The 21,665-nt window shown below is 53.0% G+C and overlaps 73 non-coding genes across 73 annotated transcripts; 28 read left to right on the top strand and 45 right to left on the bottom strand.

Moving 5' to 3' along the window:
• Window positions 1-26: 26 nt before the first annotated feature.
• Window positions 27-98, bottom strand: Trnad-guc. The gene has a single exon. It is a non-coding gene; the product is annotated as a tRNA-Asp (tRNA).
• Window positions 99-205: 107 nt separating this feature from the next.
• On the bottom strand, window positions 206-277 carry Trnad-guc. Its single transcript has one exon. It is a non-coding gene; the product is annotated as a tRNA-Asp (tRNA).
• A 107-nt stretch (window positions 278-384) lies between these two features.
• Trnai-uau lies at window positions 385-476 on the bottom strand. Its single transcript is given in 2 exon segments — window positions 385-420; window positions 439-476. It is a non-coding gene; the product is annotated as a tRNA-Ile (tRNA).
• A 378-nt stretch (window positions 477-854) lies between these two features.
• On the top strand, window positions 855-927 carry Trnar-acg. The gene has a single exon. It is a non-coding gene; the product is annotated as a tRNA-Arg (tRNA).
• A 287-nt stretch (window positions 928-1,214) lies between these two features.
• Trnam-cau lies at window positions 1,215-1,286 on the top strand. The gene has a single exon. It is a non-coding gene; the product is annotated as a tRNA-Met (tRNA).
• A 245-nt stretch (window positions 1,287-1,531) lies between these two features.
• On the bottom strand, window positions 1,532-1,603 carry Trnad-guc. The gene has a single exon. It is a non-coding gene; the product is annotated as a tRNA-Asp (tRNA).
• A 107-nt stretch (window positions 1,604-1,710) lies between these two features.
• Trnad-guc lies at window positions 1,711-1,782 on the bottom strand. Its single transcript has one exon. It is a non-coding gene; the product is annotated as a tRNA-Asp (tRNA).
• Window positions 1,783-1,889: 107 nt separating this feature from the next.
• On the bottom strand, window positions 1,890-1,981 carry Trnai-uau. Its single transcript is given in 2 exon segments — window positions 1,890-1,925; window positions 1,944-1,981. It is a non-coding gene; the product is annotated as a tRNA-Ile (tRNA).
• A 378-nt stretch (window positions 1,982-2,359) lies between these two features.
• Trnar-acg lies at window positions 2,360-2,432 on the top strand. The gene has a single exon. It is a non-coding gene; the product is annotated as a tRNA-Arg (tRNA).
• A 287-nt stretch (window positions 2,433-2,719) lies between these two features.
• On the top strand, window positions 2,720-2,791 carry Trnam-cau. Its single transcript has one exon. It is a non-coding gene; the product is annotated as a tRNA-Met (tRNA).
• Window positions 2,792-3,036: 245 nt separating this feature from the next.
• Window positions 3,037-3,108, bottom strand: Trnad-guc. Its single transcript has one exon. It is a non-coding gene; the product is annotated as a tRNA-Asp (tRNA).
• Window positions 3,109-3,215: 107 nt separating this feature from the next.
• On the bottom strand, window positions 3,216-3,287 carry Trnad-guc. The gene has a single exon. It is a non-coding gene; the product is annotated as a tRNA-Asp (tRNA).
• A 107-nt stretch (window positions 3,288-3,394) lies between these two features.
• Trnai-uau lies at window positions 3,395-3,486 on the bottom strand. Its single transcript is given in 2 exon segments — window positions 3,395-3,430; window positions 3,449-3,486. It is a non-coding gene; the product is annotated as a tRNA-Ile (tRNA).
• Window positions 3,487-3,864: 378 nt separating this feature from the next.
• Trnar-acg lies at window positions 3,865-3,937 on the top strand. Its single transcript has one exon. It is a non-coding gene; the product is annotated as a tRNA-Arg (tRNA).
• Window positions 3,938-4,224: 287 nt separating this feature from the next.
• Trnam-cau lies at window positions 4,225-4,296 on the top strand. Its single transcript has one exon. It is a non-coding gene; the product is annotated as a tRNA-Met (tRNA).
• Window positions 4,297-4,541: 245 nt separating this feature from the next.
• On the bottom strand, window positions 4,542-4,613 carry Trnad-guc. The gene has a single exon. It is a non-coding gene; the product is annotated as a tRNA-Asp (tRNA).
• Window positions 4,614-4,720: 107 nt separating this feature from the next.
• Window positions 4,721-4,792, bottom strand: Trnad-guc. Its single transcript has one exon. It is a non-coding gene; the product is annotated as a tRNA-Asp (tRNA).
• A 107-nt stretch (window positions 4,793-4,899) lies between these two features.
• Trnai-uau lies at window positions 4,900-4,991 on the bottom strand. Its single transcript is given in 2 exon segments — window positions 4,900-4,935; window positions 4,954-4,991. It is a non-coding gene; the product is annotated as a tRNA-Ile (tRNA).
• Window positions 4,992-5,369: 378 nt separating this feature from the next.
• Window positions 5,370-5,442, top strand: Trnar-acg. The gene has a single exon. It is a non-coding gene; the product is annotated as a tRNA-Arg (tRNA).
• Window positions 5,443-5,729: 287 nt separating this feature from the next.
• On the top strand, window positions 5,730-5,801 carry Trnam-cau. The gene has a single exon. It is a non-coding gene; the product is annotated as a tRNA-Met (tRNA).
• A 245-nt stretch (window positions 5,802-6,046) lies between these two features.
• Window positions 6,047-6,118, bottom strand: Trnad-guc. The gene has a single exon. It is a non-coding gene; the product is annotated as a tRNA-Asp (tRNA).
• Window positions 6,119-6,225: 107 nt separating this feature from the next.
• On the bottom strand, window positions 6,226-6,297 carry Trnad-guc. Its single transcript has one exon. It is a non-coding gene; the product is annotated as a tRNA-Asp (tRNA).
• A 107-nt stretch (window positions 6,298-6,404) lies between these two features.
• Trnai-uau lies at window positions 6,405-6,496 on the bottom strand. The gene is given in 2 exon segments: window positions 6,405-6,440; window positions 6,459-6,496. It is a non-coding gene; the product is annotated as a tRNA-Ile (tRNA).
• A 378-nt stretch (window positions 6,497-6,874) lies between these two features.
• Trnar-acg lies at window positions 6,875-6,947 on the top strand. The gene has a single exon. It is a non-coding gene; the product is annotated as a tRNA-Arg (tRNA).
• Window positions 6,948-7,234: 287 nt separating this feature from the next.
• Window positions 7,235-7,306, top strand: Trnam-cau. Its single transcript has one exon. It is a non-coding gene; the product is annotated as a tRNA-Met (tRNA).
• A 245-nt stretch (window positions 7,307-7,551) lies between these two features.
• On the bottom strand, window positions 7,552-7,623 carry Trnad-guc. Its single transcript has one exon. It is a non-coding gene; the product is annotated as a tRNA-Asp (tRNA).
• A 107-nt stretch (window positions 7,624-7,730) lies between these two features.
• On the bottom strand, window positions 7,731-7,802 carry Trnad-guc. Its single transcript has one exon. It is a non-coding gene; the product is annotated as a tRNA-Asp (tRNA).
• A 107-nt stretch (window positions 7,803-7,909) lies between these two features.
• Trnai-uau lies at window positions 7,910-8,001 on the bottom strand. Its single transcript is given in 2 exon segments — window positions 7,910-7,945; window positions 7,964-8,001. It is a non-coding gene; the product is annotated as a tRNA-Ile (tRNA).
• A 378-nt stretch (window positions 8,002-8,379) lies between these two features.
• Window positions 8,380-8,452, top strand: Trnar-acg. Its single transcript has one exon. It is a non-coding gene; the product is annotated as a tRNA-Arg (tRNA).
• A 287-nt stretch (window positions 8,453-8,739) lies between these two features.
• Window positions 8,740-8,811, top strand: Trnam-cau. Its single transcript has one exon. It is a non-coding gene; the product is annotated as a tRNA-Met (tRNA).
• A 245-nt stretch (window positions 8,812-9,056) lies between these two features.
• Trnad-guc lies at window positions 9,057-9,128 on the bottom strand. Its single transcript has one exon. It is a non-coding gene; the product is annotated as a tRNA-Asp (tRNA).
• A 107-nt stretch (window positions 9,129-9,235) lies between these two features.
• On the bottom strand, window positions 9,236-9,307 carry Trnad-guc. Its single transcript has one exon. It is a non-coding gene; the product is annotated as a tRNA-Asp (tRNA).
• A 107-nt stretch (window positions 9,308-9,414) lies between these two features.
• On the bottom strand, window positions 9,415-9,506 carry Trnai-uau. The gene is given in 2 exon segments: window positions 9,415-9,450; window positions 9,469-9,506. It is a non-coding gene; the product is annotated as a tRNA-Ile (tRNA).
• A 378-nt stretch (window positions 9,507-9,884) lies between these two features.
• Trnar-acg lies at window positions 9,885-9,957 on the top strand. Its single transcript has one exon. It is a non-coding gene; the product is annotated as a tRNA-Arg (tRNA).
• Window positions 9,958-10,244: 287 nt separating this feature from the next.
• On the top strand, window positions 10,245-10,316 carry Trnam-cau. The gene has a single exon. It is a non-coding gene; the product is annotated as a tRNA-Met (tRNA).
• Window positions 10,317-10,561: 245 nt separating this feature from the next.
• Trnad-guc lies at window positions 10,562-10,633 on the bottom strand. The gene has a single exon. It is a non-coding gene; the product is annotated as a tRNA-Asp (tRNA).
• A 107-nt stretch (window positions 10,634-10,740) lies between these two features.
• On the bottom strand, window positions 10,741-10,812 carry Trnad-guc. The gene has a single exon. It is a non-coding gene; the product is annotated as a tRNA-Asp (tRNA).
• Window positions 10,813-10,919: 107 nt separating this feature from the next.
• On the bottom strand, window positions 10,920-11,011 carry Trnai-uau. The gene is given in 2 exon segments: window positions 10,920-10,955; window positions 10,974-11,011. It is a non-coding gene; the product is annotated as a tRNA-Ile (tRNA).
• A 378-nt stretch (window positions 11,012-11,389) lies between these two features.
• Window positions 11,390-11,462, top strand: Trnar-acg. The gene has a single exon. It is a non-coding gene; the product is annotated as a tRNA-Arg (tRNA).
• Window positions 11,463-11,749: 287 nt separating this feature from the next.
• Window positions 11,750-11,821, top strand: Trnam-cau. The gene has a single exon. It is a non-coding gene; the product is annotated as a tRNA-Met (tRNA).
• Window positions 11,822-12,066: 245 nt separating this feature from the next.
• Window positions 12,067-12,138, bottom strand: Trnad-guc. Its single transcript has one exon. It is a non-coding gene; the product is annotated as a tRNA-Asp (tRNA).
• A 107-nt stretch (window positions 12,139-12,245) lies between these two features.
• On the bottom strand, window positions 12,246-12,317 carry Trnad-guc. The gene has a single exon. It is a non-coding gene; the product is annotated as a tRNA-Asp (tRNA).
• Window positions 12,318-12,424: 107 nt separating this feature from the next.
• Trnai-uau lies at window positions 12,425-12,516 on the bottom strand. The gene is given in 2 exon segments: window positions 12,425-12,460; window positions 12,479-12,516. It is a non-coding gene; the product is annotated as a tRNA-Ile (tRNA).
• A 378-nt stretch (window positions 12,517-12,894) lies between these two features.
• On the top strand, window positions 12,895-12,967 carry Trnar-acg. The gene has a single exon. It is a non-coding gene; the product is annotated as a tRNA-Arg (tRNA).
• A 287-nt stretch (window positions 12,968-13,254) lies between these two features.
• Window positions 13,255-13,326, top strand: Trnam-cau. The gene has a single exon. It is a non-coding gene; the product is annotated as a tRNA-Met (tRNA).
• Window positions 13,327-13,571: 245 nt separating this feature from the next.
• Trnad-guc lies at window positions 13,572-13,643 on the bottom strand. Its single transcript has one exon. It is a non-coding gene; the product is annotated as a tRNA-Asp (tRNA).
• A 107-nt stretch (window positions 13,644-13,750) lies between these two features.
• Trnad-guc lies at window positions 13,751-13,822 on the bottom strand. Its single transcript has one exon. It is a non-coding gene; the product is annotated as a tRNA-Asp (tRNA).
• A 107-nt stretch (window positions 13,823-13,929) lies between these two features.
• Window positions 13,930-14,021, bottom strand: Trnai-uau. Its single transcript is given in 2 exon segments — window positions 13,930-13,965; window positions 13,984-14,021. It is a non-coding gene; the product is annotated as a tRNA-Ile (tRNA).
• Window positions 14,022-14,399: 378 nt separating this feature from the next.
• Window positions 14,400-14,472, top strand: Trnar-acg. The gene has a single exon. It is a non-coding gene; the product is annotated as a tRNA-Arg (tRNA).
• Window positions 14,473-14,759: 287 nt separating this feature from the next.
• Trnam-cau lies at window positions 14,760-14,831 on the top strand. Its single transcript has one exon. It is a non-coding gene; the product is annotated as a tRNA-Met (tRNA).
• Window positions 14,832-15,076: 245 nt separating this feature from the next.
• On the bottom strand, window positions 15,077-15,148 carry Trnad-guc. The gene has a single exon. It is a non-coding gene; the product is annotated as a tRNA-Asp (tRNA).
• Window positions 15,149-15,255: 107 nt separating this feature from the next.
• On the bottom strand, window positions 15,256-15,327 carry Trnad-guc. The gene has a single exon. It is a non-coding gene; the product is annotated as a tRNA-Asp (tRNA).
• Window positions 15,328-15,434: 107 nt separating this feature from the next.
• On the bottom strand, window positions 15,435-15,526 carry Trnai-uau. The gene is given in 2 exon segments: window positions 15,435-15,470; window positions 15,489-15,526. It is a non-coding gene; the product is annotated as a tRNA-Ile (tRNA).
• A 378-nt stretch (window positions 15,527-15,904) lies between these two features.
• On the top strand, window positions 15,905-15,977 carry Trnar-acg. The gene has a single exon. It is a non-coding gene; the product is annotated as a tRNA-Arg (tRNA).
• Window positions 15,978-16,264: 287 nt separating this feature from the next.
• Window positions 16,265-16,336, top strand: Trnam-cau. Its single transcript has one exon. It is a non-coding gene; the product is annotated as a tRNA-Met (tRNA).
• A 245-nt stretch (window positions 16,337-16,581) lies between these two features.
• Window positions 16,582-16,653, bottom strand: Trnad-guc. Its single transcript has one exon. It is a non-coding gene; the product is annotated as a tRNA-Asp (tRNA).
• A 107-nt stretch (window positions 16,654-16,760) lies between these two features.
• Trnad-guc lies at window positions 16,761-16,832 on the bottom strand. Its single transcript has one exon. It is a non-coding gene; the product is annotated as a tRNA-Asp (tRNA).
• A 107-nt stretch (window positions 16,833-16,939) lies between these two features.
• Trnai-uau lies at window positions 16,940-17,031 on the bottom strand. Its single transcript is given in 2 exon segments — window positions 16,940-16,975; window positions 16,994-17,031. It is a non-coding gene; the product is annotated as a tRNA-Ile (tRNA).
• A 378-nt stretch (window positions 17,032-17,409) lies between these two features.
• On the top strand, window positions 17,410-17,482 carry Trnar-acg. The gene has a single exon. It is a non-coding gene; the product is annotated as a tRNA-Arg (tRNA).
• Window positions 17,483-17,769: 287 nt separating this feature from the next.
• Trnam-cau lies at window positions 17,770-17,841 on the top strand. Its single transcript has one exon. It is a non-coding gene; the product is annotated as a tRNA-Met (tRNA).
• A 245-nt stretch (window positions 17,842-18,086) lies between these two features.
• Trnad-guc lies at window positions 18,087-18,158 on the bottom strand. The gene has a single exon. It is a non-coding gene; the product is annotated as a tRNA-Asp (tRNA).
• A 107-nt stretch (window positions 18,159-18,265) lies between these two features.
• On the bottom strand, window positions 18,266-18,337 carry Trnad-guc. Its single transcript has one exon. It is a non-coding gene; the product is annotated as a tRNA-Asp (tRNA).
• Window positions 18,338-18,444: 107 nt separating this feature from the next.
• Window positions 18,445-18,536, bottom strand: Trnai-uau. The gene is given in 2 exon segments: window positions 18,445-18,480; window positions 18,499-18,536. It is a non-coding gene; the product is annotated as a tRNA-Ile (tRNA).
• A 378-nt stretch (window positions 18,537-18,914) lies between these two features.
• Trnar-acg lies at window positions 18,915-18,987 on the top strand. The gene has a single exon. It is a non-coding gene; the product is annotated as a tRNA-Arg (tRNA).
• A 287-nt stretch (window positions 18,988-19,274) lies between these two features.
• On the top strand, window positions 19,275-19,346 carry Trnam-cau. The gene has a single exon. It is a non-coding gene; the product is annotated as a tRNA-Met (tRNA).
• Window positions 19,347-19,591: 245 nt separating this feature from the next.
• On the bottom strand, window positions 19,592-19,663 carry Trnad-guc. Its single transcript has one exon. It is a non-coding gene; the product is annotated as a tRNA-Asp (tRNA).
• A 107-nt stretch (window positions 19,664-19,770) lies between these two features.
• Window positions 19,771-19,842, bottom strand: Trnad-guc. Its single transcript has one exon. It is a non-coding gene; the product is annotated as a tRNA-Asp (tRNA).
• A 107-nt stretch (window positions 19,843-19,949) lies between these two features.
• Trnai-uau lies at window positions 19,950-20,041 on the bottom strand. The gene is given in 2 exon segments: window positions 19,950-19,985; window positions 20,004-20,041. It is a non-coding gene; the product is annotated as a tRNA-Ile (tRNA).
• Window positions 20,042-20,419: 378 nt separating this feature from the next.
• Window positions 20,420-20,492, top strand: Trnar-acg. Its single transcript has one exon. It is a non-coding gene; the product is annotated as a tRNA-Arg (tRNA).
• A 287-nt stretch (window positions 20,493-20,779) lies between these two features.
• Window positions 20,780-20,851, top strand: Trnam-cau. The gene has a single exon. It is a non-coding gene; the product is annotated as a tRNA-Met (tRNA).
• A 245-nt stretch (window positions 20,852-21,096) lies between these two features.
• On the bottom strand, window positions 21,097-21,168 carry Trnad-guc. Its single transcript has one exon. It is a non-coding gene; the product is annotated as a tRNA-Asp (tRNA).
• A 107-nt stretch (window positions 21,169-21,275) lies between these two features.
• Trnad-guc lies at window positions 21,276-21,347 on the bottom strand. Its single transcript has one exon. It is a non-coding gene; the product is annotated as a tRNA-Asp (tRNA).
• A 107-nt stretch (window positions 21,348-21,454) lies between these two features.
• Trnai-uau lies at window positions 21,455-21,546 on the bottom strand. Its single transcript is given in 2 exon segments — window positions 21,455-21,490; window positions 21,509-21,546. It is a non-coding gene; the product is annotated as a tRNA-Ile (tRNA).
• Between the last annotated feature and the right edge of the window lie 119 nt (window positions 21,547-21,665).

The raw sequence follows: 21,665 nt of genomic DNA, 5'->3' as shown, positions 1-21,665 counted from the left end.
ACAGGTTTGTGAGATAAAAATCGCATCTCCCCGGCGGGGAATCGAACCCCGGTCTCCCGCGTGACAGGCGGGGATACTAACCACTATACTACCGAGGATGCGATGTAAACAGGTGCCTGTGTGCGAGAGATATGGTGCAAGTAGCCGCAAACGTCCTACACTAAGTTCGGCGAGTGAAAGAGCAGCAATTAAAAATCGGATGTGCCTCCCCGGCGGGGAATCGAACCCCGGTCTCCCGCGTGACAGGCGGGGATACTAACCACTATACTACCGAGGAAGACGCAGCTAGCGTCTCGAATACACAATTATGTTACTCAAATAGCTGATACATCTCAAACCTAGCCTCCTGTTGCTGTCAGAGACAGCTGCTAAGAAATAAAAGTATGCCCCAGGTGAGGCTCGAACTCACAACCCCGGCATTGCTCACGGCTACTGCCTTATAAGTACCGTGCGCTAACCAATTGCGCCACTGGGGCTACGACACAGTGTTCTCAGTTAGCGGTATTCACTTTGCTGCAAACCAGTGGTGGCCACAGAAACATACGATCGCCACCTGATGCCATACTGCGACTTTGGCACCTGACTACCAATGCTTCGTGCTATTCTTGTTTCATATGCTACGCTGACATGCACATCAACCGGCTCTGGTCGTCGAGAAAACGCGGGAAAACGCGCGCCTTGCCTTCTGCTACCTGTCGAGCAGCGAGAGCAGATGTGTGGCAAGCTCTAAGCTCTGCAGGCGCACTGCGGCCACGCAGCTGGACGAGAGGTACCTTCCTTGGGAGCTTGCTCAGCCATGGAGAACACGTTTCTTCGCCAATTGCACTTGCCTCGTAGAAAGAAATGCTGCCACTGGCCCTGTGGCGCAACGGATAACGCGTCTGACTACGGATCAGAAGATTCCAGGTTCGAATCCTGGCAGGGTCGGCATTTTGTTGGTTGCCGACGCGTAGCTGGGCAGTGGATTTCGTATGTCGACGCATCGCGGAGTGCTTTGTTACTCCTGTGCATCTCGCAGCTGCATGTCGAGTCAATCGTGGTAAATATCGCAGCCTGCAAGCGTCAGCGTAGCGTCAGTCGAGCAAAGTCGAGACAAGTCAAGCTGAGAGCTGTGGGAGATGATACGCAATTAAGTACAGGCGTGTGAAAGCGACGCAGACAACGCTTTCCAAGTGTCCCACGTCACGTGGCGAAGAGCCAGCGCAACCCCAGCCAGCAGAGTGGCGCAGTGGAAGCGTGCTGGGCCCATAACCCAGAGGTCCGTGGATCGAAACCACGCTCTGCTAAAATTATTTCTTTTGCAGACTGTGTCGAGCTCGATTATTACGCCCACAGCGTCGGCTGGGGTGCCTTGATTCAGCGTTAACAGCAAACCCAGTAATTCTGAAGTGTGAAGAATGCGAGAACCACTTCCTAAGATGTAGCATTTTTTAAGATTTTGCACCAACTACACTCCTTGATCGCAAAGTTAATGCTCTTACGACCCCCATACGCGCAACACTCGAACAGGTTTGTGAGATAAAAATCGCATCTCCCCGGCGGGGAATCGAACCCCGGTCTCCCGCGTGACAGGCGGGGATACTAACCACTATACTACCGAGGATGCGATGTAAACAGGTGCCTGTGTGCGAGAGATATGGTGCAAGTAGCCGCAAACGTCCTACACTAAGTTCGGCGAGTGAAAGAGCAGCAATTAAAAATCGGATGTGCCTCCCCGGCGGGGAATCGAACCCCGGTCTCCCGCGTGACAGGCGGGGATACTAACCACTATACTACCGAGGAAGACGCAGCTAGCGTCTCGAATACACAATTATGTTACTCAAATAGCTGATACATCTCAAACCTAGCCTCCTGTTGCTGTCAGAGACAGCTGCTAAGAAATAAAAGTATGCCCCAGGTGAGGCTCGAACTCACAACCCCGGCATTGCTCACGGCTACTGCCTTATAAGTACCGTGCGCTAACCAATTGCGCCACTGGGGCTACGACACAGTGTTCTCAGTTAGCGGTATTCACTTTGCTGCAAACCAGTGGTGGCCACAGAAACATACGATCGCCACCTGATGCCATACTGCGACTTTGGCACCTGACTACCAATGCTTCGTGCTATTCTTGTTTCATATGCTACGCTGACATGCACATCAACCGGCTCTGGTCGTCGAGAAAACGCGGTTAAACGCGCGCCTTGCCTTCTGCTACCTGTCGAGCAGCGAGAGCAGATGTGTGGCAAGCTCTAAGCTCTGCAGGCGCACTGCGGCCACGCAGCTGGACGAGAGGTACCTTCCTTGGGAGCTTGCTCAGCCATGGAGAACACGTTTCTTCGCCAATTGCACTTGCCTCGTAGAAAGAAATGCTGCCACTGGCCCTGTGGCGCAACGGATAACGCGTCTGACTACGGATCAGAAGATTCCAGGTTCGAATCCTGGCAGGGTCGGCATTTTGTTGGTTGCCGACGCGTAGCTGGGCAGTGGATTTCGTATGTCGACGCATCGCGGAGTGCTTTGTTACTCCTGTGCATCTCGCAGCTGCATGTCGAGTCAATCGTGGTAAATATCGCAGCCTGCAAGCGTCAGCGTAGCGTCAGTCGAGCAAAGTCGAGACAAGTCAAGCTGAGAGCTGTGGGAGATGATACGCAATTAAGTACAGGCGTGTGAAAGCGACGCAGACAACGCTTTCCAAGTGTCCCACGTCACGTGGCGAAGAGCCAGCGCAACCCCAGCCAGCAGAGTGGCGCAGTGGAAGCGTGCTGGGCCCATAACCCAGAGGTCCGTGGATCGAAACCACGCTCTGCTAAAATTATTTCTTTTGCAGACTGTGTCGAGCTCGATTATTACGCCCACAGCGTCGGCTGGGGTGCCTTGATTCAGCGTTAACAGCAAACCCAGTAATTCTGAAGTGTGAAGAATGCGAGAACCACTTCCTAAGATGTAGCATTTTTTAAGATTTTGCACCAACTACACTCCTTGATCGCAAAGTTAATGCTCTTACGACCCCCATACGCGCAACACTCGAACAGGTTTGTGAGATAAAAATCGCATCTCCCCGGCGGGGAATCGAACCCCGGTCTCCCGCGTGACAGGCGGGGATACTAACCACTATACTACCGAGGATGCGATGTAAACAGGTGCCTGTGTGCGAGAGATATGGTGCAAGTAGCCGCAAACGTCCTACACTAAGTTCGGCGAGTGAAAGAGCAGCAATTAAAAATCGGATGTGCCTCCCCGGCGGGGAATCGAACCCCGGTCTCCCGCGTGACAGGCGGGGATACTAACCACTATACTACCGAGGAAGACGCAGCTAGCGTCTCGAATACACAATTATGTTACTCAAATAGCTGATACATCTCAAACCTAGCCTCCTGTTGCTGTCAGAGACAGCTGCTAAGAAATAAAAGTATGCCCCAGGTGAGGCTCGAACTCACAACCCCGGCATTGCTCACGGCTACTGCCTTATAAGTACCGTGCGCTAACCAATTGCGCCACTGGGGCTACGACACAGTGTTCTCAGTTAGCGGTATTCACTTTGCTGCAAACCAGTGGTGGCCACAGAAACATACGATCGCCACCTGATGCCATACTGCGACTTTGGCACCTGACTACCAATGCTTCGTGCTATTCTTGTTTCATATGCTACGCTGACATGCACATCAACCGGCTCTGGTCGTCGAGAAAACGCGGGAAAACGCGCGCCTTGCCTTCTGCTACCTGTCGAGCAGCGAGAGCAGATGTGTGGCAAGCTCTAAGCTCTGCAGGCGCACTGCGGCCACGCAGCTGGACGAGAGGTACCTTCCTTGGGAGCTTGCTCAGCCATGGAGAACACGTTTCTTCGCCAATTGCACTTGCCTCGTAGAAAGAAATGCTGCCACTGGCCCTGTGGCGCAACGGATAACGCGTCTGACTACGGATCAGAAGATTCCAGGTTCGAATCCTGGCAGGGTCGGCATTTTGTTGGTTGCCGACGCGTAGCTGGGCAGTGGATTTCGTATGTCGACGCATCGCGGAGTGCTTTGTTACTCCTGTGCATCTCGCAGCTGCATGTCGAGTCAATCGTGGTAAATATCGCAGCCTGCAAGCGTCAGCGTAGCGTCAGTCGAGCAAAGTCGAGACAAGTCAAGCTGAGAGCTGTGGGAGATGATACGCAATTAAGTACAGGCGTGTGAAAGCGACGCAGACAACGCTTTCCAAGTGTCCCACGTCACGTGGCGAAGAGCCAGCGCAACCCCAGCCAGCAGAGTGGCGCAGTGGAAGCGTGCTGGGCCCATAACCCAGAGGTCCGTGGATCGAAACCACGCTCTGCTAAAATTATTTCTTTTGCAGACTGTGTCGAGCTCGATTATTACGCCCACAGCGTCGGCTGGGGTGCCTTGATTCAGCGTTAACAGCAAACCCAGTAATTCTGAAGTGTGAAGAATGCGAGAACCACTTCCTAAGATGTAGCATTTTTTAAGATTTTGCACCAACTACACTCCTTGATCGCAAAGTTAATGCTCTTACGACCCCCATACGCGCAACACTCGAACAGGTTTGTGAGATAAAAATCGCATCTCCCCGGCGGGGAATCGAACCCCGGTCTCCCGCGTGACAGGCGGGGATACTAACCACTATACTACCGAGGATGCGATGTAAACAGGTGCCTGTGTGCGAGAGATATGGTGCAAGTAGCCGCAAACGTCCTACACTAAGTTCGGCGAGTGAAAGAGCAGCAATTAAAAATCGGATGTGCCTCCCCGGCGGGGAATCGAACCCCGGTCTCCCGCGTGACAGGCGGGGATACTAACCACTATACTACCGAGGAAGACGCAGCTAGCGTCTCGAATACACAATTATGTTACTCAAATAGCTGATACATCTCAAACCTAGCCTCCTGTTGCTGTCAGAGACAGCTGCTAAGAAATAAAAGTATGCCCCAGGTGAGGCTCGAACTCACAACCCCGGCATTGCTCACGGCTACCGCCTTATAAGTACCGTGCGCTAACCAATTGCGCCACTGGGGCTACGACACAGTGTTCTCAGTTAGCGGTATTCACTTTGCTGCAAACCAGTGGTGGCCACAGAAACATACGATCGCCACCTGATGCCATACTGCGACTTTGGCACCTGACTACCAATGCTTCGTGCTATTCTTGTTTCATATGCTACGCTGACATGCACATCAACCGGCTCTGGTCGTCGAGAAAACGCGGGAAAACGCGCGCCTTGCCTTCTGCTACCTGTCGAGCAGCGAGAGCAGATGTGTGGCAAGCTCTAAGCTCTGCAGGCGCACTGCGGCCACGCAGCTGGACGAGAGGTACCTTCCTTGGGAGCTTGCTCAGCCATGGAGAACACGTTTCTTCGCCAATTGCACTTGCCTCGTAGAAAGAAATGCTGCCACTGGCCCTGTGGCGCAACGGATAACGCGTCTGACTACGGATCAGAAGATTCCAGGTTCGAATCCTGGCAGGGTCGGCATTTTGTTGGTTGCCGACGCGTAGCTGGGCAGTGGATTTCGTATGTCGACGCATCGCGGAGTGCTTTGTTACTCCTGTGCATCTCGCAGCTGCATGTCGAGTCAATCGTGGTAAATATCGCAGCCTGCAAGCGTCAGCGTAGCGTCAGTCGAGCAAAGTCGAGACAAGTCAAGCTGAGAGCTGTGGGAGATGATACGCAATTAAGTACAGGCGTGTGAAAGCGACGCAGACAACGCTTTCCAAGTGTCCCACGTCACGTGGCGAAGAGCCAGCGCAACCCCAGCCAGCAGAGTGGCGCAGTGGAAGCGTGCTGGGCCCATAACCCAGAGGTCCGTGGATCGAAACCACGCTCTGCTAAAATTATTTCTTTTGCAGACTGTGTCGAGCTCGATTATTACGCCCACAGCGTCGGCTGGGGTGCCTTGATTCAGCGTTAACAGCAAACCCAGTAATTCTGAAGTGTGAAGAATGCGAGAACCACTTCCTAAGATGTAGCATTTTTTAAGATTTTGCACCAACTACACTCCTTGATCGCAAAGTTAATGCTCTTACGACCCCCATACGCGCAACACTCGAACAGGTTTGTGAGATAAAAATCGCATCTCCCCGGCGGGGAATCGAACCCCGGTCTCCCGCGTGACAGGCGGGGATACTAACCACTATACTACCGAGGATGCGATGTAAACAGGTGCCTGTGTGCGAGAGATATGGTGCAAGTAGCCGCAAACGTCCTACACTAAGTTCGGCGAGTGAAAGAGCAGCAATTAAAAATCGGATGTGCCTCCCCGGCGGGGAATCGAACCCCGGTCTCCCGCGTGACAGGCGGGGATACTAACCACTATACTACCGAGGAAGACGCAGCTAGCGTCTCGAATACACAATTATGTTACTCAAATAGCTGATACATCTCAAACCTAGCCTCCTGTTGCTGTCAGAGACAGCTGCTAAGAAATAAAAGTATGCCCCAGGTGAGGCTCGAACTCACAACCCCGGCATTGCTCACGGCTACTGCCTTATAAGTACCGTGCGCTAACCAATTGCGCCACTGGGGCTACGACACAGTGTTCTCAGTTAGCGGTATTCACTTTGCTGCAAACCAGTGGTGGCCACAGAAACATACGATCGCCACCTGATGCCATACTGCGACTTTGGCACCTGACTACCAATGCTTCGTGCTATTCTTGTTTCATATGCTACGCTGACATGCACATCAACCGGCTCTGGTCGTCGAGAAAACGCGGGAAAACGCGCGCCTTGCCTTCTGCTACCTGTCGAGCAGCGAGAGCAGATGTGTGGCAAGCTCTAAGCTCTGCAGGCGCACTGCGGCCACGCAGCTGGACGAGAGGTACCTTCCTTGGGAGCTTGCTCAGCCATGGAGAACACGTTTCTTCGCCAATTGCACTTGCCTCGTAGAAAGAAATGCTGCCACTGGCCCTGTGGCGCAACGGATAACGCGTCTGACTACGGATCAGAAGATTCCAGGTTCGAATCCTGGCAGGGTCGGCATTTTGTTGGTTGCCGACGCGTAGCTGGGCAGTGGATTTCGTATGTCGACGCATCGCGGAGTGCTTTGTTACTCCTGTGCATCTCGCAGCTGCATGTCGAGTCAATCGTGGTAAATATCGCAGCCTGCAAGCGTCAGCGTAGCGTCAGTCGAGCAAAGTCGAGACAAGTCAAGCTGAGAGCTGTGGGAGATGATACGCAATTAAGTACAGGCGTGTGAAAGCGACGCAGACAACGCTTTCCAAGTGTCCCACGTCACGTGGCGAAGAGCCAGCGCAACCCCAGCCAGCAGAGTGGCGCAGTGGAAGCGTGCTGGGCCCATAACCCAGAGGTCCGTGGATCGAAACCACGCTCTGCTAAAATTATTTCTTTTGCAGACTGTGTCGAGCTCGATTATTACGCCCACAGCGTCGGCTGGGGTGCCTTGATTCAGCGTTAACAGCAAACCCAGTAATTCTGAAGTGTGAAGAATGCGAGAACCACTTCCTAAGATGTAGCATTTTTTAAGATTTTGCACCAACTACACTCCTTGATCGCAAAGTTAATGCTCTTACGACCCCCATACGCGCAACACTCGAACAGGTTTGTGAGATAAAAATCGCATCTCCCCGGCGGGGAATCGAACCCCGGTCTCCCGCGTGACAGGCGGGGATACTAACCACTATACTACCGAGGATGCGATGTAAACAGGTGCCTGTGTGCGAGAGATATGGTGCAAGTAGCCGCAAACGTCCTACACTAAGTTCGGCGAGTGAAAGAGCAGCAATTAAAAATCGGATGTGCCTCCCCGGCGGGGAATCGAACCCCGGTCTCCCGCGTGACAGGCGGGGATACTAACCACTATACTACCGAGGAAGACGCAGCTAGCGTCTCGAATACACAATTATGTTACTCAAATAGCTGATACATCTCAAACCTAGCCTCCTGTTGCTGTCAGAGACAGCTGCTAAGAAATAAAAGTATGCCCCAGGTGAGGCTCGAACTCACAACCCCGGCATTGCTCACGGCTACCGCCTTATAAGTACCGTGCGCTAACCAATTGCGCCACTGGGGCTACGACACAGTGTTCTCAGTTAGCGGTATTCACTTTGCTGCAAACCAGTGGTGGCCACAGAAACATACGATCGCCACCTGATGCCATACTGCGACTTTGGCACCTGACTACCAATGCTTCGTGCTATTCTTGTTTCATATGCTACGCTGACATGCACATCAACCGGCTCTGGTCGTCGAGAAAACGCGGGAAAACGCGCGCCTTGCCTTCTGCTACCTGTCGAGCAGCGAGAGCAGATGTGTGGCAAGCTCTAAGCTCTGCAGGCGCACTGCGGCCACGCAGCTGGACGAGAGGTACCTTCCTTGGGAGCTTGCTCAGCCATGGAGAACACGTTTCTTCGCCAATTGCACTTGCCTCGTAGAAAGAAATGCTGCCACTGGCCCTGTGGCGCAACGGATAACGCGTCTGACTACGGATCAGAAGATTCCAGGTTCGAATCCTGGCAGGGTCGGCATTTTGTTGGTTGCCGACGCGTAGCTGGGCAGTGGATTTCGTATGTCGACGCATCGCGGAGTGCTTTGTTACTCCTGTGCATCTCGCAGCTGCATGTCGAGTCAATCGTGGTAAATATCGCAGCCTGCAAGCGTCAGCGTAGCGTCAGTCGAGCAAAGTCGAGACAAGTCAAGCTGAGAGCTGTGGGAGATGATACGCAATTAAGTACAGGCGTGTGAAAGCGACGCAGACAACGCTTTCCAAGTGTCCCACGTCACGTGGCGAAGAGCCAGCGCAACCCCAGCCAGCAGAGTGGCGCAGTGGAAGCGTGCTGGGCCCATAACCCAGAGGTCCGTGGATCGAAACCACGCTCTGCTAAAATTATTTCTTTTGCAGACTGTGTCGAGCTCGATTATTACGCCCACAGCGTCGGCTGGGGTGCCTTGATTCAGCGTTAACAGCAAACCCAGTAATTCTGAAGTGTGAAGAATGCGAGAACCACTTCCTAAGATGTAGCATTTTTTAAGATTTTGCACCAACTACACTCCTTGATCGCAAAGTTAATGCTCTTACGACCCCCATACGCGCAACACTCGAACAGGTTTGTGAGATAAAAATCGCATCTCCCCGGCGGGGAATCGAACCCCGGTCTCCCGCGTGACAGGCGGGGATACTAACCACTATACTACCGAGGATGCGATGTAAACAGGTGCCTGTGTGCGAGAGATATGGTGCAAGTAGCCGCAAACGTCCTACACTAAGTTCGGCGAGTGAAAGAGCAGCAATTAAAAATCGGATGTGCCTCCCCGGCGGGGAATCGAACCCCGGTCTCCCGCGTGACAGGCGGGGATACTAACCACTATACTACCGAGGAAGACGCAGCTAGCGTCTCGAATACACAATTATGTTACTCAAATAGCTGATACATCTCAAACCTAGCCTCCTGTTGCTGTCAGAGACAGCTGCTAAGAAATAAAAGTATGCCCCAGGTGAGGCTCGAACTCACAACCCCGGCATTGCTCACGGCTACTGCCTTATAAGTACCGTGCGCTAACCAATTGCGCCACTGGGGCTACGACACAGTGTTCTCAGTTAGCGGTATTCACTTTGCTGCAAACCAGTGGTGGCCACAGAAACATACGATCGCCACCTGATGCCATACTGCGACTTTGGCACCTGACTACCAATGCTTCGTGCTATTCTTGTTTCATATGCTACGCTGACATGCACATCAACCGGCTCTGGTCGTCGAGAAAACGCGGGAAAACGCGCGCCTTGCCTTCTGCTACCTGTCGAGCAGCGAGAGCAGATGTGTGGCAAGCTCTAAGCTCTGCAGGCGCACTGCGGCCACGCAGCTGGACGAGAGGTACCTTCCTTGGGAGCTTGCTCAGCCATGGAGAACACGTTTCTTCGCCAATTGCACTTGCCTCGTAGAAAGAAATGCTGCCACTGGCCCTGTGGCGCAACGGATAACGCGTCTGACTACGGATCAGAAGATTCCAGGTTCGAATCCTGGCAGGGTCGGCATTTTGTTGGTTGCCGACGCGTAGCTGGGCAGTGGATTTCGTATGTCGACGCATCGCGGAGTGCTTTGTTACTCCTGTGCATCTCGCAGCTGCATGTCGAGTCAATCGTGGTAAATATCGCAGCCTGCAAGCGTCAGCGTAGCGTCAGTCGAGCAAAGTCGAGACAAGTCAAGCTGAGAGCTGTGGGAGATGATACGCAATTAAGTACAGGCGTGTGAAAGCGACGCAGACAACGCTTTCCAAGTGTCCCACGTCACGTGGCGAAGAGCCAGCGCAACCCCAGCCAGCAGAGTGGCGCAGTGGAAGCGTGCTGGGCCCATAACCCAGAGGTCCGTGGATCGAAACCACGCTCTGCTAAAATTATTTCTTTTGCAGACTGTGTCGAGCTCGATTATTACGCCCACAGCGTCGGCTGGGGTGCCTTGATTCAGCGTTAACAGCAAACCCAGTAATTCTGAAGTGTGAAGAATGCGAGAACCACTTCCTAAGATGTAGCATTTTTTAAGATTTTGCACCAACTACACTCCTTGATCGCAAAGTTAATGCTCTTACGACCCCCATACGCGCAACACTCGAACAGGTTTGTGAGATAAAAATCGCATCTCCCCGGCGGGGAATCGAACCCCGGTCTCCCGCGTGACAGGCGGGGATACTAACCACTATACTACCGAGGATGCGATGTAAACAGGTGCCTGTGTGCGAGAGATATGGTGCAAGTAGCCGCAAACGTCCTACACTAAGTTCGGCGAGTGAAAGAGCAGCAATTAAAAATCGGATGTGCCTCCCCGGCGGGGAATCGAACCCCGGTCTCCCGCGTGACAGGCGGGGATACTAACCACTATACTACCGAGGAAGACGCAGCTAGCGTCTCGAATACACAATTATGTTACTCAAATAGCTGATACATCTCAAACCTAGCCTCCTGTTGCTGTCAGAGACAGCTGCTAAGAAATAAAAGTATGCCCCAGGTGAGGCTCGAACTCACAACCCCGGCATTGCTCACGGCTACCGCCTTATAAGTACCGTGCGCTAACCAATTGCGCCACTGGGGCTACGACACAGTGTTCTCAGTTAGCGGTATTCACTTTGCTGCAAACCAGTGGTGGCCACAGAAACATACGATCGCCACCTGATGCCATACTGCGACTTTGGCACCTGACTACCAATGCTTCGTGCTATTCTTGTTTCATATGCTACGCTGACATGCACATCAACCGGCTCTGGTCGTCGAGAAAACGCGGGAAAACGCGCGCCTTGCCTTCTGCTACCTGTCGAGCAGCGAGAGCAGATGTGTGGCAAGCTCTAAGCTCTGCAGGCGCACTGCGGCCACGCAGCTGGACGAGAGGTACCTTCCTTGGGAGCTTGCTCAGCCATGGAGAACACGTTTCTTCGCCAATTGCACTTGCCTCGTAGAAAGAAATGCTGCCACTGGCCCTGTGGCGCAACGGATAACGCGTCTGACTACGGATCAGAAGATTCCAGGTTCGAATCCTGGCAGGGTCGGCATTTTGTTGGTTGCCGACGCGTAGCTGGGCAGTGGATTTCGTATGTCGACGCATCGCGGAGTGCTTTGTTACTCCTGTGCATCTCGCAGCTGCATGTCGAGTCAATCGTGGTAAATATCGCAGCCTGCAAGCGTCAGCGTAGCGTCAGTCGAGCAAAGTCGAGACAAGTCAAGCTGAGAGCTGTGGGAGATGATACGCAATTAAGTACAGGCGTGTGAAAGCGACGCAGACAACGCTTTCCAAGTGTCCCACGTCACGTGGCGAAGAGCCAGCGCAACCCCAGCCAGCAGAGTGGCGCAGTGGAAGCGTGCTGGGCCCATAACCCAGAGGTCCGTGGATCGAAACCACGCTCTGCTAAAATTATTTCTTTTGCAGACTGTGTCGAGCTCGATTATTACGCCCACAGCGTCGGCTGGGGTGCCTTGATTCAGCGTTAACAGCAAACCCAGTAATTCTGAAGTGTGAAGAATGCGAGAACCACTTCCTAAGATGCAGCATTTTTTAAGATTTTGCACCAACTACACTCCTTGATCGCAAAGTTAATGCTCTTACGACCCCCATACGCGCAACACTCGAACAGGTTTGTGAGATAAAAATCGCATCTCCCCGGCGGGGAATCGAACCCCGGTCTCCCGCGTGACAGGCGGGGATACTAACCACTATACTACCGAGGATGCGATGTAAACAGGTGCCTGTGTGCGAGAGATATGGTGCAAGTAGCCGCAAACGTCCTACACTAAGTTCGGCGAGTGAAAGAGCAGCAATTAAAAATCGGATGTGCCTCCCCGGCGGGGAATCGAACCCCGGTCTCCCGCGTGACAGGCGGGGATACTAACCACTATACTACCGAGGAAGACGCAGCTAGCGTCTCGAATACACAATTATGTTACTCAAATAGCTGATACATCTCAAACCTAGCCTCCTGTTGCTGTCAGAGACAGCTGCTAAGAAATAAAAGTATGCCCCAGGTGAGGCTCGAACTCACAACCCCGGCATTGCTCACGGCTACTGCCTTATAAGTACCGTGCGCTAACCAATTGCGCCACTGGGGCTACGACACAGTGTTCTCAGTTAGCGGTATTCACTTTGCTGCAAACCAGTGGTGGCCACAGAAACATACGATCGCCACCTGATGCCATACTGCGACTTTGGCACCTGACTACCAATGCTTCGTGCTATTCTTGTTTCATATGCTACGCTGACATGCACATCAACCGGCTCTGGTCGTCGAGAAAACGCGGGAAAACGCGCGCCTTGCCTTCTGCTACCTGTCGAGCAGCGAGAGCAGATGTGTGGCAAGCTCTAAGCTCTGCAGGCGCACTGCGGCCACGCAGCTGGACGAGAGGTACCTTCCTTGGGAGCTTGCTCAGCCATGGAGAACACGTTTCTTCGCCAATTGCACTTGCCTCGTAGAAAGAAATGCTGCCACTGGCCCTGTGGCGCAACGGATAACGCGTCTGACTACGGATCAGAAGATTCCAGGTTCGAATCCTGGCAGGGTCGGCATTTTGTTGGTTGCCGACGCGTAGCTGGGCAGTGGATTTCGTATGTCGACGCATCGCGGAGTGCTTTGTTACTCCTGTGCATCTCGCAGCTGCATGTCGAGTCAATCGTGGTAAATATCGCAGCCTGCAAGCGTCAGCGTAGCGTCAGTCGAGCAAAGTCGAGACAAGTCAAGCTGAGAGCTGTGGGAGATGATACGCAATTAAGTACAGGCGTGTGAAAGCGACGCAGACAACGCTTTCCAAGTGTCCCACGTCACGTGGCGAAGAGCCAGCGCAACCCCAGCCAGCAGAGTGGCGCAGTGGAAGCGTGCTGGGCCCATAACCCAGAGGTCCGTGGATCGAAACCACGCTCTGCTAAAATTATTTCTTTTGCAGACTGTGTCGAGCTCGATTATTACGCCCACAGCGTCGGCTGGGGTGCCTTGATTCAGCGTTAACAGCAAACCCAGTAATTCTGAAGTGTGAAGAATGCGAGAACCACTTCCTAAGATGTAGCATTTTTTAAGATTTTGCACCAACTACACTCCTTGATCGCAAAGTTAATGCTCTTACGACCCCCATACGCGCAACACTCGAACAGGTTTGTGAGATAAAAATCGCATCTCCCCGGCGGGGAATCGAACCCCGGTCTCCCGCGTGACAGGCGGGGATACTAACCACTATACTACCGAGGATGCGATGTAAACAGGTGCCTGTGTGCGAGAGATATGGTGCAAGTAGCCGCAAACGTCCTACACTAAGTTCGGCGAGTGAAAGAGCAGCAATTAAAAATCGGATGTGCCTCCCCGGCGGGGAATCGAACCCCGGTCTCCCGCGTGACAGGCGGGGATACTAACCACTATACTACCGAGGAAGACGCAGCTAGCGTCTCGAATACACAATTATGTTACTCAAATAGCTGATACATCTCAAACCTAGCCTCCTGTTGCTGTCAGAGACAGCTGCTAAGAAATAAAAGTATGCCCCAGGTGAGGCTCGAACTCACAACCCCGGCATTGCTCACGGCTACCGCCTTATAAGTACCGTGCGCTAACCAATTGCGCCACTGGGGCTACGACACAGTGTTCTCAGTTAGCGGTATTCACTTTGCTGCAAACCAGTGGTGGCCACAGAAACATACGATCGCCACCTGATGCCATACTGCGACTTTGGCACCTGACTACCAATGCTTCGTGCTATTCTTGTTTCATATGCTACGCTGACATGCACATCAACCGGCTCTGGTCGTCGAGAAAACGCGGGAAAACGCGCGCCTTGCCTTCTGCTACCTGTCGAGCAGCGAGAGCAGATGTGTGGCAAGCTCTAAGCTCTGCAGGCGCACTGCGGCCACGCAGCTGGACGAGAGGTACCTTCCTTGGGAGCTTGCTCAGCCATGGAGAACACGTTTCTTCGCCAATTGCACTTGCCTCGTAGAAAGAAATGCTGCCACTGGCCCTGTGGCGCAACGGATAACGCGTCTGACTACGGATCAGAAGATTCCAGGTTCGAATCCTGGCAGGGTCGGCATTTTGTTGGTTGCCGACGCGTAGCTGGGCAGTGGATTTCGTATGTCGACGCATCGCGGAGTGCTTTGTTACTCCTGTGCATCTCGCAGCTGCATGTCGAGTCAATCGTGGTAAATATCGCAGCCTGCAAGCGTCAGCGTAGCGTCAGTCGAGCAAAGTCGAGACAAGTCAAGCTGAGAGCTGTGGGAGATGATACGCAATTAAGTACAGGCGTGTGAAAGCGACGCAGACAACGCTTTCCAAGTGTCCCACGTCACGTGGCGAAGAGCCAGCGCAACCCCAGCCAGCAGAGTGGCGCAGTGGAAGCGTGCTGGGCCCATAACCCAGAGGTCCGTGGATCGAAACCACGCTCTGCTAAAATTATTTCTTTTGCAGACTGTGTCGAGCTCGATTATTACGCCCACAGCGTCGGCTGGGGTGCCTTGATTCAGCGTTAACAGCAAACCCAGTAATTCTGAAGTGTGAAGAATGCGAGAACCACTTCCTAAGATGTAGCATTTTTTAAGATTTTGCACCAACTACACTCCTTGATCGCAAAGTTAATGCTCTTACGACCCCCATACGCGCAACACTCGAACAGGTTTGTGAGATAAAAATCGCATCTCCCCGGCGGGGAATCGAACCCCGGTCTCCCGCGTGACAGGCGGGGATACTAACCACTATACTACCGAGGATGCGATGTAAACAGGTGCCTGTGTGCGAGAGATATGGTGCAAGTAGCCGCAAACGTCCTACACTAAGTTCGGCGAGTGAAAGAGCAGCAATTAAAAATCGGATGTGCCTCCCCGGCGGGGAATCGAACCCCGGTCTCCCGCGTGACAGGCGGGGATACTAACCACTATACTACCGAGGAAGACGCAGCTAGCGTCTCGAATACACAATTATGTTACTCAAATAGCTGATACATCTCAAACCTAGCCTCCTGTTGCTGTCAGAGACAGCTGCTAAGAAATAAAAGTATGCCCCAGGTGAGGCTCGAACTCACAACCCCGGCATTGCTCACGGCTACCGCCTTATAAGTACCGTGCGCTAACCAATTGCGCCACTGGGGCTACGACACAGTGTTCTCAGTTAGCGGTATTCACTTTGCTGCAAACCAGTGGTGGCCACAGAAACATACGATCGCCACCTGATGCCATACTGCGACTTTGGCACCTGACTACCAATGCTTCGTGCTATTCTTGTTTCATATGCTACGCTGACATGCACATCAACCGGCTCTGGTCGTCGAGAAAACGCGGGAAAACGCGCGCCTTGCCTTCTGCTACCTGTCGAGCAGCGAGAGCAGATGTGTGGCAAGCTCTAAGCTCTGCAGGCGCACTGCGGCCACGCAGCTGGACGAGAGGTACCTTCCTTGGGAGCTTGCTCAGCCATGGAGAACACGTTTCTTCGCCAATTGCACTTGCCTCGTAGAAAGAAATGCTGCCACTGGCCCTGTGGCGCAACGGATAACGCGTCTGACTACGGATCAGAAGATTCCAGGTTCGAATCCTGGCAGGGTCGGCATTTTGTTGGTTGCCGACGCGTAGCTGGGCAGTGGATTTCGTATGTCGACGCATCGCGGAGTGCTTTGTTACTCCTGTGCATCTCGCAGCTGCATGTCGAGTCAATCGTGGTAAATATCGCAGCCTGCAAGCGTCAGCGTAGCGTCAGTCGAGCAAAGTCGAGACAAGTCAAGCTGAGAGCTGTGGGAGATGATACGCAATTAAGTACAGGCGTGTGAAAGCGACGCAGACAACGCTTTCCAAGTGTCCCACGTCACGTGGCGAAGAGCCAGCGCAACCCCAGCCAGCAGAGTGGCGCAGTGGAAGCGTGCTGGGCCCATAACCCAGAGGTCCGTGGATCGAAACCACGCTCTGCTAAAATTATTTCTTTTGCAGACTGTGTCGAGCTCGATTATTACGCCCACAGCGTCGGCTGGGGTGCCTTGATTCAGCGTTAACAGCAAACCCAGTAATTCTGAAGTGTGAAGAATGCGAGAACCACTTCCTAAGATGTAGCATTTTTTAAGATTTTGCACCAACTACACTCCTTGATCGCAAAGTTAATGCTCTTACGACCCCCATACGCGCAACACTCGAACAGGTTTGTGAGATAAAAATCGCATCTCCCCGGCGGGGAATCGAACCCCGGTCTCCCGCGTGACAGGCGGGGATACTAACCACTATACTACCGAGGATGCGATGTAAACAGGTGCCTGTGTGCGAGAGATATGGTGCAAGTAGCCGCAAACGTCCTACACTAAGTTCGGCGAGTGAAAGAGCAGCAATTAAAAATCGGATGTGCCTCCCCGGCGGGGAATCGAACCCCGGTCTCCCGCGTGACAGGCGGGGATACTAACCACTATACTACCGAGGAAGACGCAGCTAGCGTCTCGAATACACAATTATGTTACTCAAATAGCTGATACATCTCAAACCTAGCCTCCTGTTGCTGTCAGAGACAGCTGCTAAGAAATAAAAGTATGCCCCAGGTGAGGCTCGAACTCACAACCCCGGCATTGCTCACGGCTACCGCCTTATAAGTACCGTGCGCTAACCAATTGCGCCACTGGGGCTACGACACAGTGTTCTCAGTTAGCGGTATTCACTTTGCTGCAAACCAGTGGTGGCCACAGAAACATACGATCGCCACCTGATGCCATACTGCGACTTTGGCACCTGACTACCAATGCTTCGTGCTATTCTTGTTTCATATGCTACGCTGACATGCACATCAACCGGCTCTGGTCGTCGAGAAAACGCGGGAAAACGCGCGCCTTGCCTTCTGCTACCTGTCGAGCAGCGAGAGCAGATGTGTGGCAAGCTCTAAGCTCTGCAGGCGCACTGCGGCCACGCAGCTGGACGAGAGGTACCTTCCTTGGGAGCTTGCTCAGCCATGGAGAACACGTTTCTTCGCCAATTGCACTTGCCTCGTAGAAAGAAATGCTGCCACTGGCCCTGTGGCGCAACGGATAACGCGTCTGACTACGGATCAGAAGATTCCAGGTTCGAATCCTGGCAGGGTCGGCATTTTGTTGGTTGCCGACGCGTAGCTGGGCAGTGGATTTCGTATGTCGACGCATCGCGGAGTGCTTTGTTACTCCTGTGCATCTCGCAGCTGCATGTCGAGTCAATCGTGGTAAATATCGCAGCCTGCAAGCGTCAGCGTAGCGTCAGTCGAGCAAAGTCGAGACAAGTCAAGCTGAGAGCTGTGGGAGATGATACGCAATTAAGTACAGGCGTGTGAAAGCGACGCAGACAACGCTTTCCAAGTGTCCCACGTCACGTGGCGAAGAGCCAGCGCAACCCCAGCCAGCAGAGTGGCGCAGTGGAAGCGTGCTGGGCCCATAACCCAGAGGTCCGTGGATCGAAACCACGCTCTGCTAAAATTATTTCTTTTGCAGACTGTGTCGAGCTCGATTATTACGCCCACAGCGTCGGCTGGGGTGCCTTGATTCAGCGTTAACAGCAAACCCAGTAATTCTGAAGTGTGAAGAATGCGAGAACCACTTCCTAAGATGTAGCATTTTTTAAGATTTTGCACCAACTACACTCCTTGATCGCAAAGTTAATGCTCTTACGACCCCCATACGCGCAACACTCGAACAGGTTTGTGAGATAAAAATCGCATCTCCCCGGCGGGGAATCGAACCCCGGTCTCCCGCGTGACAGGCGGGGATACTAACCACTATACTACCGAGGATGCGATGTAAACAGGTGCCTGTGTGCGAGAGATATGGTGCAAGTAGCCGCAAACGTCCTACACTAAGTTCGGCGAGTGAAAGAGCAGCAATTAAAAATCGGATGTGCCTCCCCGGCGGGGAATCGAACCCCGGTCTCCCGCGTGACAGGCGGGGATACTAACCACTATACTACCGAGGAAGACGCAGCTAGCGTCTCGAATACACAATTATGTTACTCAAATAGCTGATACATCTCAAACCTAGCCTCCTGTTGCTGTCAGAGACAGCTGCTAAGAAATAGAAGTATGCCCCAGGTGAGGCTCGAACTCACAACCCCGGCATTGCTCACGGCTACTGCCTTATAAGTACCGCGCGCTAACCAATTGCGCCACTGGGGCTACGACACAGTGTTCTCAGTTAGCGGTATTCACTTTGCTGCAAACCAGTGGTGGCCACAGAAACATACGATCGCCACCTGATGCCATACTGCGACTTTGGCACCTGACTACCAATGCTTCGTGCTATTCTTGTTTCATATGCTACGCTTACATGCACATCAACCGGCTCTGGTCGTCGAGAAAACGCGGGAAAACGCGCGCCTTGCCTTCTGCTACCTGTCGAGCAGCGAGAGCAGATGTGTGGCAAGCTCTAAGCTCTGCAGGCGCACTGCGGCCACGCAGCTGGACGAGAGGTACCTTCCTTGGGAGCTTGCTCAGCCATGGAGAACACGTTTCTTCGCCAATTGCACTTGCCTCGTAGAAAGAAATGCTGCCACTGGCCCTGTGGCGCAACGGATAACGCGTCTGACTACGGATCAGAAGATTCCAGGTTCGAATCCTGGCAGGGTCGGCATTTTGTTGGTTGCCGACGCGTAGCTGGGCAGTGGATTTCGTATGTCGACGCATCGCGGAGTGCTTTGTTACTCCTGTGCATCTCGCAGCTGCATGTCGAGTCAATCGTGGTAAATATCGCAGCCTGCAAGCGTCAGCGTAGCGTCAGTCGAGCAAAGTCGAGACAAGTCAAGCTGAGAGCTGTGGGAGATGATACGCAATTAAGTACAGGCGTGTGAAAGCGACGCAGACAACGCTTTCCAAGTGTCCCACGTCACGTGGCGAAGAGCCAGCGCAACCCCAGCCAGCAGAGTGGCGCAGTGGAAGCGTGCTGGGCCCATAACCCAGAGGTCCGTGGATCGAAACCACGCTCTGCTAAAATTATTTCTTTTGCAGACTGTGTCGAGCTCGATTATTACGCCCACAGCGTCGGCTGGGGTGCCTTGATTCAGCGTTAACAGCAAACCCAGTAATTCTGAAGTGTGAAGAATGCGAGAACCACTTCCTAAGATGTAGCATTTTTTAAGATTTTGCACCAACTACACTCCTTGATCGCAAAGTTAATGCTCTTACGACCCCCATACGCGCAACACTCGAACAGGTTTGTGAGATAAAAATCGCATCTCCCCGGCGGGGAATCGAACCCCGGTCTCCCGCGTGACAGGCGGGGATACTAACCACTATACTACCGAGGATGCGATGTAAACAGGTGCCTGTGTGCGAGAGATATGGTGCAAGTAGCCGCAAACGTCCTACACTAAGTTCGGCGAGTGAAAGAGCAGCAATTAAAAATCGGATGTGCCTCCCCGGCGGGGAATCGAACCCCGGTCTCCCGCGTGACAGGCGGGGATACTAACCACTATACTACCGAGGAAGACGCAGCTAGCGTCTCGAATACACAATTATGTTACTCAAATAGCTGATACATCTCAAACCTAGCCTCCTGTTGCTGTCAGAGACAGCTGCTAAGAAATAGAAGTATGCCCCAGGTGAGGCTCGAACTCACAACCCCGGCATTGCTCACGGCTACTGCCTTATAAGTACCGCGCGCTAACCAATTGCGCCACTGGGGCTACGACACAGTGTTCTCAGTTAGCGGTATTCACTTTGCTGCAAACCAGTGGTGGCCACAGAAACATACGATCGCCACCTGATGCCATACTGCGACTTTGGCACCTGACTACCAATGCTTCGTGCTATTCTTGTTTCATATGCTACGCTTACATGCACATCAACCGGCTCTGGTCGTCGAGAAAACGCGGGAAAACGCGCGCCTTGCCTTCTGCTACCTGTCGAGCAGCGAGAGCAGATGTGTGGCAAGCTCTAAGCTCTGCAGGCGCACTGCGGCCACGCAGCTGGACGAGAGGTACCTTCCTTGGGAGCTTGCTCAGCCATGGAGAACACGTTTCTTCGCCAATTGCACTTGCCTCGTAGAAAGAAATGCTGCCACTGGCCCTGTGGCGCAACGGATAACGCGTCTGACTACGGATCAGAAGATTCCAGGTTCGAATCCTGGCAGGGTCGGCATTTTGTTGGTTGCCGACGCGTAGCTGGGCAGTGGATTTCGTATGTCGACGCATCGCGGAGTGCTTTGTTACTCCTGTGCATCTCGCAGCTGCATGTCGAGTCAATCGTGGTAAATATCGCAGCCTGCAAGCGTCAGCGTAGCGTCAGTCGAGCAAAGTCGAGACAAGTCAAGCTGAGAGCTGTGGGAGATGATACGCAATTAAGTACAGGCGTGTGAAAGCGACGCAGACAACGCTTTCCAAGTGTCCCACGTCACGTGGCGAAGAGCCAGCGCAACCCCAGCCAGCAGAGTGGCGCAGTGGAAGCGTGCTGGGCCCATAACCCAGAGGTCCGTGGATCGAAACCACGCTCTGCTAAAATTATTTCTTTTGCAGACTGTGTCGAGCTCGATTATTACGCCCACAGCGTCGGCTGGGGTGCCTTGATTCAGCGTTAACAGCAAACCCAGTAATTCTGAAGTGTGAAGAATGCGAGAACCACTTCCTAAGATGTAGCATTTTTTAAGATTTTGCACCAACTACACTCCTTGATCGCAAAGTTAATGCTCTTACGACCCCCATACGCGCAACACTCGAACAGGTTTGTGAGATAAAAATCGCATCTCCCCGGCGGGGAATCGAACCCCGGTCTCCCGCGTGACAGGCGGGGATACTAACCACTATACTACCGAGGATGCGATGTAAACAGGTGCCTGTGTGCGAGAGATATGGTGCAAGTAGCCGCAAACGTCCTACACTAAGTTCGGCGAGTGAAAGAGCAGCAATTAAAAATCGGATGTGCCTCCCCGGCGGGGAATCGAACCCCGGTCTCCCGCGTGACAGGCGGGGATACTAACCACTATACTACCGAGGAAGACGCAGCTAGCGTCTCGAATACACAATTATGTTACTCAAATAGCTGATACATCTCAAACCTAGCCTCCTGTTGCTGTCAGAGACAGCTGCTAAGAAATAAAAGTATGCCCCAGGTGAGGCTCGAACTCACAACCCCGGCATTGCTCACGGCTACTGCCTTATAAGTACCGCGCGCTAACCAATTGCGCCACTGGGGCTACGACACAGTGTTCTCAGTTAGCGGTATTCACTTTGCTGCAAACCAGTGGTGGCCACAGAAACATACGATCGCCACCTGATGCCATACTGCGACTTTGGCACCTGACTACCAATGCTT

This window comes from Schistocerca americana, chromosome 8 (genome assembly GCF_021461395.2).
Source record: "Schistocerca americana isolate TAMUIC-IGC-003095 chromosome 8, iqSchAmer2.1, whole genome shotgun sequence".
Taxonomy (NCBI): domain Eukaryota; kingdom Metazoa; phylum Arthropoda; class Insecta; order Orthoptera; family Acrididae; genus Schistocerca; species Schistocerca americana.
The sequence above is the reverse complement of the archived record's forward strand: the minus strand, read 5'-3'. Positions and strand labels throughout refer to the sequence as shown.